Genomic DNA, 12,261 nt, shown 5'->3' on the forward strand with positions numbered 1-12,261 from the left:
CTAATTGTTCATGTTAACGTCATTTTTACTTTTTCCATTTGGGTCATATTTTGTGATATATTGTGATTGTGCATATTGTGTTTGTTTGTGTGGTCTTTGACCATTAATGTACCTAATAAGAACAAAACCCCTAAAAAATATCTTGTGTGGACTGTTGGTTTGATCTAAGACAATTGGACTTAGAATTTAGGCAACACTCCATATGCAAAGGACTTGGCTAATGCCAACTTTCATGTGACCAAGTGCTTATAATTTGAGACTTCATCTGATACATCATTGAAGATCCATTTGAGTTCATCTGCAACATGATCATTGTGAAGCTGTTATTTTGAACATGTGACTTGTGTATTATGGAATTCATCTGCTACATGGGCAAATCGGAAGAAGATCATGGGGTTTCTAAGTTTGGATGTGGCTATCTTTATTTGATGTCTTGCTCTTCAAGTTGATATTTTGTGCATTGTTTGTTGCTTGATTCTAATGTCCAAGGGAATTTGGGTTTCTATATGACATTCTTGCCTATTGAATTACAGCTCATTGGTCAGATCTTTTCAACTCTCAACTTTTAAAATTTTGCTTAGGATTAATCTCTTCATCTCCTCCCCATTTCTTTAATTTCAAAAATCTCTCCCTCCTTTCAAAAAAACTTCTTTGCTTGTGTCTGTTTTCTAAACTTTGACCACTTTTGCAAACTAGAAACTTTGGCCTTATGCCATTGCATTTTCAAACTCATTTTCTTAATCAAATTTGTAAGTAAACTTAACCATACTTGACTTAAAATTTTCAAAAGCCAAAAAAGAACTAACCCATTCAAACCATTTTAGGCCTTTGTGCCTTTCAAACTTAAATTTTTTGTTAAAAGCAATGCATCCTATCATACCCCAATTTTGTCCGGACATTTTTAAATTTTTATAAATTTGATTTCATTTTTAATTTATATCATATGCACAGCATGACATGCATTCAATCATGAATAATATCTGAAATATTAGTCAGGATAAATTTATTGAAAATACAGACAAATTGGTTAAATCATTTTTCAAGGACGTAAAAAATCAGCGGGTAAAATTTTTTCAAAATTAAAATTACAGACACCATTATTATTAATTTATAGTTCACCTAGTTTAACCTGGTGTACTCGTTATATTTTTTAGTGACTGTTTCTGCTGTATTTTGACCCGCCTGAGCTCTTTAACCGGTGAAAATTTATTTCAAAATTAAAAAAAAACGATGTATTTTTTCAATAATTATATTTCGCACTGATCATTTTAAGGCGCTCAATTTATTTTTTTGGGTAAATTTATATCCGACTTCTATTTATAATCGGTCATTAAATTTTTTGGTTTAATTATTCAATTAAAGTAATTAGAATTTGTTTATTTGTTTAAATATAAAAATGTTGATTAGATATTTTTATAAGTATATTTTCTTGAATAAATGATAATTATTTTCAAAGCAAATAATTACAGCATTGGATTCCTTGCTCTCCTAGTGGACAGCTAGCAGCCCAACAGCTGGCAAATAAAAAAAAAAGAAAAAGAAAAGAAAAGGCCGACAACTGACCATACAAGAGAAAAACGTTACTCTCCACTCTCTTCTCTCACTCGAAAAATCCACCATTCATGACTCTAGCCACTGATAATTCTCTCTCTGAGTTTGGAAACAAAAAGAAAAAAGAGGAAAAATTTTAAAGAACGGTTCAAACCCACACGCCTCCACCTTCCTCTTCATCTTCCGACGGCACCTTCACCTCCCCCACTTCGACTGTCAAAATACCCTCCTCTTTCACCCAACACTCTGGCCGCCAAACTTCAAACCGCCAACGGAAGATCAAACCCTCACGGTCGAACACCCACGACTCCGATCCTCCATCGCTCTTCATCGCTCCATCCACCGCGAACCTCCGTTCCGATTTGTAGCGCCGAAAACCACACCACCGACCACAGCCAACAATCTCCCACCAATAATCCTTTGTTTCGTCGCCGCGATCTACCTCCAAACAACCCCAACAACCGTACGATCCTCTCGACGCCATCACCGGACCGCCTTCAAACGACCTCCGGCCTCCGCACGAAACACTGCAACTTTCAACCCATAACGCCGCCTCCGTTTCCGTCTCACGCGCCGACCGTCACCATCGCATCCGCCGCACACTCGGAACCGGATCTGCTGAATCTTAAACCTCAACGGTGGAACGATCGTGAAACCGAGCCATAAAACCCGCCTTCAACAACACGCCTACAACGTCTCCTCTGTCCCCATAACAACATCCAACTTGGTCACGGTTTTCTCAGTACCGCCGTCAATCCAATCTGTTCAGTTCATAAATTAGTTCCACCTCAAAAGAGGTAGCTTTTGTCACTTGAACTTGCTGAAGTGATTAGCGCATTTTTTTTCTTCTTTTTTTGGTTAATTCTTATTGTATTTTATTGTGTGGCTTACTTACTACTGTTGTGTTTTGCAAGTTCTAGAGTTTGAGCTTATAGTTTGATGCGTTCTTTATTTGGCTTAAATCACATTCTGGAGTTTGTTATGATACCACATAGGCTTTGTAAACACACTCGAGTGCTGCTATAATATTAGTCAATTTTGTTTACTTAGCATTTTTCGTGCATATACGTGATTATTGGACAAATTCTTGGGGAAGCTACTACTATGAATAGTATCGAACTGCCTCTCCATTGTTTTTCGGTGACTTGTGGACCGAATGTTTATCCAATTAATGATGGGTTGGTAGATGTTTGTTGTGAGGCTTAACTAGTCCTTGTCCACTTATTCTATACGTTTTAATTTCATAATAATTAATGATTTTAAAAAGTAGTTATATTATCTTGTTGGAAGTTTGATCCATTATAATTATAATGATAATATTAGTAGTCATGTTATTAGAGTGTTTTTGTTTTAGACCTCCTACTGTAGTCATATCCTTACATTGCTCTCATTAGAATAATGTAGTGTAATTTCTATAAATAATCGAGATAGAGTATTTGAGTTGTCGTTGTTTATGTCGATGCGCTTTTAAATGATCTTTCTTTTCTATCCAATAGACTCGACAATTTCATGTCATTGTACCATCAAAATTTCAATAAATAAAAGCAATACCGTTACTTAATTCTTTTCCTTTAATTGTAATAAATTAATTAATTAAATTTTGACTAATTAATTAAATACTATTAATTAGTTTTAATTAACTTAATCATTTGATTTAATTAAATAATTTTGATAATTAATCTTAATTAATTTAGTTAATCAATTAATTTTGTTAATAAAAAGATAGATCAACTTATCTCATCATCAATTCATAATCCTTTCAAACCGATTCAATGAAAAAAATCATGATTCTTGACTTAAAATCAATCCCATTTTCAAAACAAATCCTTTATAAGTCGATTGTTTTAGCATTGCCATCAATCTCACGAGTAAATAATTTTACTAAAGCAATTAGCTCCTAAAAGAATATTTTTATAAACTTGGGATGGAAAGATATAGGAAACGTTTGCTTCACTATTTCTCAAGTGCTCGAATGATTGGCGCACGCCATATTGCTTGAATTCTTGTCACCCGATTAAAACTTCAACCATCATATTCAAATCATCTCTTCTAAATCAACTATAAAATCTAAAACATTTCAATTCTAAATTTCGGATAGTAAAAGGATAGGAGGCGTTCGCCTCACTATCTTTCGATTATTTGAATAATTGGCACACGCCATATTGATCGAATTCTCGTCGTCAAATTAAAATGCAATCGAATAAATTCAAATCACCTTTTAGATCAAACACAATTTCACAAAATAAACTTTATAACTTAAACTTCAATTGAGAGAATGGGAGGCGTTCGCCTCACCATTCTTTAATTATTCGAACAAGTGACGCACGCCACATTGCTAAAATAATCGACTTTCAACCAAAGCCTACAAATTCAAAATTCAAATTATTCTCCCGAATTAATACCCTAAGAACATTTCTTTTAAATTAAATTCTGGATGATAAAAGAATGGGAGGCGTTCGCCTCACCATTTATCGAATAATTGAATGATTGGCGCCCGCCACATTGCTCGATTTTCTTTCGACTTCCGACTAAAATAATTTAATTAAATTTGGATAAAGGAATGGATGGCGCACGCCTCGTTATTCCTTGAATAAGCAAGTGGGAGGCGCACGCCTCACTACCGCGCATATTCGACATCCACAAACAAGCTTTCAAAAATAATTCGAACGAAAAAGGGAGAAGAAGGCGGTCGCCTTATTATTCCTCGAAAGAATTGGATGATTGGTGTGCACCACATTGCTCAATCTTTTGTCGTTCTTCAAACACACCTCGAACATATCAATTCAACTTGTCACCCCCGCGTGACTAAAACCAACCAAACAAAACATCAAACATATCAATTCAACTTGTCACCCCCGCGTGACCAAAACTCTTTTAAAAAAGAACACTGTTAATCCTTTCTAATGTGCACAACAAACCAGTGTTTAAGCCTCCGCCGAGAGTAGACAAGCCAACATTTAGCCTTTAGAACACCGATCTAAACAGTTGTTCATTAAAAAAAACCAACCAAATCGTAGTCCCCGAACTACGAATGCTTTGACTTCCTTATTGCACCATAAGGATACGTAGGCAGGAGATTGATGTATCTTCGCGAGCACACTAATAAAAAAACCCCCCCTTTCTCCTTTTGAGGTCTTCACCCATCTCTATTATCAACTCTAATTACCCGAAGAAAGCGAATAACATTCAATTAACATTCAAATAGAAAATTGGACTAAAAGGTTCCCGTTGAGTACAACGGACGTGAGGGGTGCTAATACCTTCCCCTTCCGTAATCGACTCCCGAACCCGAATATGGTTGCGACGACCATTATTCCATTTTTCAAAGGTTTTATCGATATTCTCCTATTCCTTAATTGGAATAAGTAAAGTTCGGTGGTGACTTTGTTCAAGCAAATATTTTTCCGCGTCCATCGCGAGGGATCACATTTTTCGAGGTGCGACAAATGGTTCATCATAATCTTTCATTTTTAAGTACAAGATCTCGTTATCAAGGAAATCATACTGCACTGACTGGTAATCTTCAATTGGTTGGTGTGCCAAATGATCAGCCAAGACACTACCTTTGATTGCTTTCTGAGATCGGTATTCAATATCATACTCTGGTAACATCATCTGCCAACGGGCAATCCTCCTAGTTAGAGAAGGCTTCTGAAAAATATACTTGATTTGATCCATTTTGGATATCAACCAACTAGTATGATTCAACATATATTGACGCAAATGCTTAGCAGCCCAAGCCAATGCGCAATAAGTCTTCTCTACCATAGAATGCGGAGTCTCACAATTGGTGAACTTCTTACTGAGGTAGTAAATAACATATTCTTTCTTTCCAGTCTAATCTTGGTGACCATGAACACAACCCATATTCTCTTCAAGCACAGCCAAATACATGATCAACGGTCTTCCTTCAACAGGTGGAGACAGAATCAGAGGCTCAAGCAGATACTCTTTGATACTATCAAAAGCTTTTTGGCAATCTTCGGTCCAATCACAAGAATGATCTTTCCGAAGAAGCTTGAATATAGGCGCACATGTGGCAGTCATGTGTGAAATGAATCTGGAGATATAATTCAAGCGGCCGGGAAAACCTCTGACTTGCTTCTCAGTTTTAGGCGCAGGCATCTCTTGTATTGCTTTGACCTTGGCGGGATCAACTTCAATACCCTTCTCGCTGATAATAAAGCCCAACAACTTACTAGAACGAACACCAAAAATACACTTATTGGGATTCAAGCGGAGTTTATACTTCCTCAAACGCTGGAATAACTTCAACAAATGCTCAACATGTTCCTCTTCTTCAATGGATTTGGAAATCATATCATCAACATAGACTTCGATCTCTTTATGCATCATATCATGAAAAAGAGTAGTCATTGCTCTTTGGTAAGTTGCATCAGCATTCTTTAGACCGAAAGGCATCACTCTATAACAGAATGTTCCCCACGGTGTAATGAACGTGGTCTTCTCCATATCCTCGGGTGCCATCTTGATCTGATTATAACCGGAAAATTCGTCCATAAATGAAAAGACTTTGAATTTAGCTGTATTGTCTACCAACATATCAATGTGTGGCAGAGGGAAATCATCTTTTGGACTGGCTTTATTCAAATCTCTATAATCAACACACATACGGACTTTTCCATCTTTCTTCGGCACAGGCACAATATTGGCCACCCATTGCGGATACTCAGCGGTAACAAGGAAACCAACGTCAATTTGCTTCTGCACTTCTTCTTTGATCTTTATTGCCATATCAGGATGAGTCCTCCTCAATTTCTGCTTGACTGGCGGGCATTCTAGCTTCAACGACAATCTATGCTCCATAATCTCAGAATCCAACCCATGCATGTCTTGATAGGACCAAGCAAACACATGACTACTACCAGAGAAGATCAATCAACCCCTTATTCACTTCTGGACACAGTCAAGACCCAATCTTGACTTCCTTCACATCATCCTTGGAACCCAAGTTGACTAACTCAATCTGCTCTTCGAACGACTAAATGGCTTTTTCCTCGTGCTCAAGTAGACGAGACAATTCATCAGATACTTCTTCATCACTTCCTTCCTCAACTTCAAACACAGGGAATTCAAAATTTGGCAAAGGAGTAGGATCATTGTATTCAATGGGTTTAGAAATCAACCTGCATAATGATTTGATATTTTGATTTTAGAGAAGTGATTTGGTGACCAAATATTATGCAGATGGACAATTATATTTATTTATTCATGTTTTTTGTGATTACTATTTTCAGAAAAAGCAAAAAGTAAAAATAAAACATCATAGATGTGGATGAATAGAATTATATTTTATTGATGATCAAATTTGAAAATGCCAACAATGTTCACTTCTCCCTTAGGCATAGGAGAAGGATTTTCAAAAATAATAAGAGCAATTACTTAGAACGATACATAATAATAGGAACATTAACAACAATCCAATTGTTGCAAGCTTTTCCATGCGTCACAAAATTGGTGCAGTCTTCATCTTCATGACCCTCGATCACGGCAGCTAAGTGTTGTTCATTACCATGAATGAACCCTCCGCTACGGAAACTGGGTTGTACATCTTCATCCCTAATCTCGGATGAACCTTGTTGGAATGCCAAACCGTCTCTACTCTTGTTCTCGGTGACCTCTACCATTTGGCCCCACTGATCAAAAATACCATTTTCAACAATCTTCGGAGCGTCGTTGAAGGAGGACATAGGTGCCCCAACTCTCTTTTCCTCAGCAATAGATAGATCTTGGAACGGAGTTCCAACCTCATCCTCAGCTTCTACATAAGAGAAAGATGACAGGTGGCTTACCAACAAAGCCTTCTCCCCACTGATGATAACAAGCTTTCTACTCTTGACAAACTTTAATTTCTGATGTAGTGTTGACGTAGCGGCTCCTACCTCATGTATCCATGGCCTTCCTAACAAACAACTATAGGCCGGATGGATATCCATTACTTGGAAAGTAATCTGGAATTTACTCGGACCTATCTTCACAGGAAGGTCCACCTCACCAATCACAGTCTTGCGAGAACCATCAAATGCCTTGACGATCACGCCACTATATCTCATTGGAGCTCCTTGATACGACAATCTGGAAAGAGTTGATTTGGGAAGTACATTCAATGAAGAACCGGTATCAACCAATACGTTCGACAGAGCATCCTCCTTACAGTTCATTGAAATGTGCACGCCAGATTGTGATTTCTACCTTCCTCAGGAAGTTCTTCATCACAAAATCTCGGATTGTTGCAGGAAGTGATGTTAGCCACAATATGATCAAACTGATCTACCGTTACATCATGCTCTATATAAGCTTGCTCCAACACCTTTTGTAATGCTTCTCTGTGTGTTTCAGAGTTCATAAGCAGAGACAACACTGAAATTTTGGAGGGAGTTTGGAGCAACTCATCCACCATATCAAATTCACTCTTCTTAATCAACCGGAGTACCTCATCATCATCATTAAGCTTCAAGCCGCTGGATTCACCAGACTGACACTTTGGAGCGCTAACCAGATCAACTGCAGGCACTTCAACTTTCTTACTGACAGACACGTCTTCTACATTCTTTGGGAACACCTGCCTAAAAACACGACTGTTACGGGTCACCTTCATAACATCAGTAATGCTCACAACATAACTGGTCGTAGGCAAAGGAACCTCTTGACCATTCTCTAACATAGTAGCATTATACTGGTATGGGGCAGCTTTATCGGATGCATACGGGACTGGACCCGCTAACCGTATTACCAATGGCGATACCGATCTGTTGATACTGTTACTGTTGCTCCTGCCAAATTGAATTACCACTCTTTTTGGAGTCTTGGACACAGGAACTATAACATTCACATCGTCACCCAAATGACGGGACTGAAGAATCTAGATCATACCTTCATCCATCAACCTATGGATGTCTCTCTTCACAACCACACAACCTCAGGGGTTAACACTGAAAATTGCACAACCATCACGGTCATGCTCATAATCACTTACCAAACAGATATCTTTGTGCATTGTCACCAAAGACCTTCTAATGAAACGAACATCATATACCTTGAACTCCCTAGGACAACCATCTACCATATTAACAGAAGGGTTACCATGAGCAGGTAATGGGTTAGCTATGACATTTGGCGCACGGTCCTCAAAGAACACCATCCCACTTTTAACCAACTTCTGGAATTCGTACTTCAGGGGGTAACAGTTCTCAATATCATGGCCAGGAGCCCCTTGGTGAATAGCACAATGAAGCTTTGGCTTGTACCACCATGGAAGTGGTTCAGGAATATGTGGAGGATTTCTTGGTTGTAGAAGGTTCTTGAGAACCAATGATGGGTACAATTCAGCATAAGACATAATAATTTGGTCAAAAGAGACCTTCTTCCTCTTGAAGTTTTGTTGTTGTTGATGATTGTTGGTATTGTTGTTGTTGTAGTTGTTTGTTCTTTGCGGTGGTTGTTGTTGATGTTGTTATTGAACGGACATTGATTGATTGTTTGAAAATACTTGAATAACAGATGATACTTGATGATGGTGTTGATGGGGTTGTGGACTTCTTCTAGCATGATGACTCCTCTACCTCCCAACGGATACTGCATTAGTCTCGTCTTCTTTCTTTCTGGAAAATCCACTGTCGTACTTCTTGCTAGACGAAACCTCCTCTATAGACAACCGTCCCTCTCTGACACCTTCTTCTAGTCTCATCCCCATGTTTACCATTTCAGTAAAAATCACTGGGGGCACTGGAAATCATGAGCTCATAGTAAAATGAGCTCAGGGTCTTGAGAAAAATCTTGGTCATCTCCTTTTCTTCCAAAGGAGGGGTAATCTGAGCGGCAAGCTCTCTCCACCGTTGCGCGTACTCTTTGAACGTCTCCTTATCCTTCTGAGACAATGACCTCAACTGGTCCCTATTTGGCGCCACATCCATATTATACTTGTACTGCTTCACGAAAGCCTCACCCAAATCATTGAACGTGCGCACACTCGCACTATCCAAACCCATGTACCACCTCAGAGCGGCACCAATAAGACTGTCTTGGAAATAATGAATCAGTGACTGATCATTATCAGTTTGCATCGACATCTTCCTGGCATACATGATAAGATAACTGAGTGGACAAGTATTCCTCTTACACTTTTCAAAGTCAAGGAATTTGAACTTCATCGGGATCTTAACATTGGGAACCAAGCAAAGTTCCGCAACACTCTTACCAAACAAATTTTTTCCCCTCAAGGTTTTCAACTCCTTTCGCAGCTCAAGGAATTGGTCCTTCATCTCATCCATCTTCTCATAAACATCAAGTCCTTCAGACGGCTCGAAATGGTAGATGGTGTCCTCAACACGAGGCAGAGTGTGAACAACCGGTGGTGGCACAGACATGATCGGGCTAGATGTTGACATGGAAGCAAAATTAGGCGCAAAACCCTCAGGCACAAAGTTGGGCGGCATTCCCCACAGGAATCCAGCAGGCATGGCAGAAGCGAAATGAGCGGCAGGCACGGTTGAAGAAACAACCTCTGACATGATCGTCCTTTGAGGAGGAGGAGTTACAGGCGTTGGAGAAGATTGACTTTGAGCAGCTAGGACTGACTTCATCATGGCAGTCAGGCGGGCAATCTCGTCCTTCAAGTCTATGTTCTCTTGCTCTAGATGTTCCATGATTCACGAATGATTGGGGCGAGTATTGTATCGATGAGTCAGCTTGGCTAAAGCACAGAAGAATAACCAATAAGACATCTGGCGAAAGAGAAACTTGTATGAAAATGATGCATGAAATGCAATGCTTGTTTGTTTTTATTTTCAAGGAACATGCTATTTTATTTGCAAATATATAATAATAATAATTGCAACAATTTGATTGACCATAAAACCTCTTTTATTTATATAATTGGAAGGATTACACTGAGTACAATTTCAGAAATCAAAATACAAAATACAAGAGAAAAGGAAACTAATCATCCTAAGGATCCCTAACAACAATGTCAGAAGATCTAGCTGTAGGAGTGTACTTCCTTCGGATGCGTCGGATCTCGGACTCAAAAGAAGTCTTCATTTGAGTCTTCTCGAGGACAAGATGATCGACAATCTTCTTCCAAGCAACAGAAGGCTGAGTCATACTAGAGGAATATGAAACCTTTGGTTCTCTCTGTCTCTTCACTACCCGGTCTTCAAGAAGCTCAATAACTGCATCTTTGTCCTTAGACTCAAGCTGCAACTCCTCATGCTTTCTGCTCAAAGCATGGAAATGCTCTTCCCACATATCCTTCTCTTGCTTCATCTTGGCGAGTGCGTCTTCCAACTCCTCTACATCTTGGTTAGGGAGAGTTAATGGCTCAACCACAACCATACACATAGGTCTTCCACAAGCATAAGGCATCTTCAATTCCAAAGCTCTCTTCTTCACCCAAAGAGTGTAAGCTTCCAAAGCTACCGAGTTGCGCGGACCAAGCTCGGATCTTCCTTTCCTATGCACATTATGCCAAGCATGCACAATCTTCTGCTTCAAATGTTGGGGATCTTTACCCTCTTGATAGAAAAGATCTTCTAACTGAGTGTTATTAGGTTTGTCTCTCAAGGGGAACCCAAGTTGACGACGAGCCAAAGCAGGGTTGTAATTGATTCCTCCTTGTGTACCAATGAGAAGCACATTAGAGAATTCACCACAATAATCAATAATCTCCAAGCTACCCAATTAAGAATCATATCAAACTATATCATCATTAGTGAGAGACATAAGTCTCTGAGACCACCTTGGACATTGTTTGTTCTCCACAAAAGCAGGCGTCTGAGGGAAGTGAAAAATAAACCACTTGTACAAAAGGGGCACACATCATACCATAGTCCCACCACCTTTAGAATTCCTTAGATGCAAAGAAAAATACATATCACCTAACAGAGTAGGCACATGATTCCCAATCAAGAAGATTCTAATGACGTTAACATCAACAAAACCGTTAATGTTAGGGAACAAGGCTAATCCATAGATGAGCAATACAAAGATAGCTTCAAAAGCTTCCACACTACCGGCTTGAGCAAAGGCAGTAGCTTCATTGATGAGGAACTCATAAGTCAATCCAAACAATCCTCCTTTCTTCACCCAGTGAGCCTCTATCTCAGACTTCTTCAAGTGAAGAGCTTCAACTATGATATGAGATCTGGGAATCTCCTTCAATCCACTAAAAGGCACTTTGCTAGAAACAGGTGTTCCTAAGAGATGGGCATACTCCTCTAACGTAGGCACAAGCTGATAATCGGGAAAAGTGAAGCAACGGTAGAGAGAAACATAAAATTGAACCAACACACTCAGAAGTCCTTCAACCACTTCAGTAGATAACATAGATAGAAGCTTCCCATGACGTTGCTTGAAGTCCACGAGATCTAATACAAAAGATGATAGCTTCTTTAACTCTTTCAAATCTGGACATCTGAAACTGTACTTCTTAGTGTTCCTACGTCCATAATCCATTGTCTGAAAATATTTGAAAATAAGACCTCAGTTCCTTGAAATTATTTTTAGTATGATGAATGTTATGATGCGCATGAATGCATGAATGCAACAATCATAAATAAGGGATCACACACAAGGCAAACAAACAAAGGCCAAGGGATGAATCAAGTCATTGTCAAGATCAATCATCCATTTTGGTGGATTATGGTTTTCACCTTATCAACATCCAAGTTCCATTGATATTGACAAGACTTG

This window comes from Lathyrus oleraceus, chromosome 6, assembly GCF_024323335.1.
Source record: "Lathyrus oleraceus cultivar Zhongwan6 chromosome 6, CAAS_Psat_ZW6_1.0, whole genome shotgun sequence".
In the NCBI taxonomy this organism is placed as follows: Eukaryota; Viridiplantae; Streptophyta; class Magnoliopsida; order Fabales; family Fabaceae; genus Lathyrus; species Lathyrus oleraceus.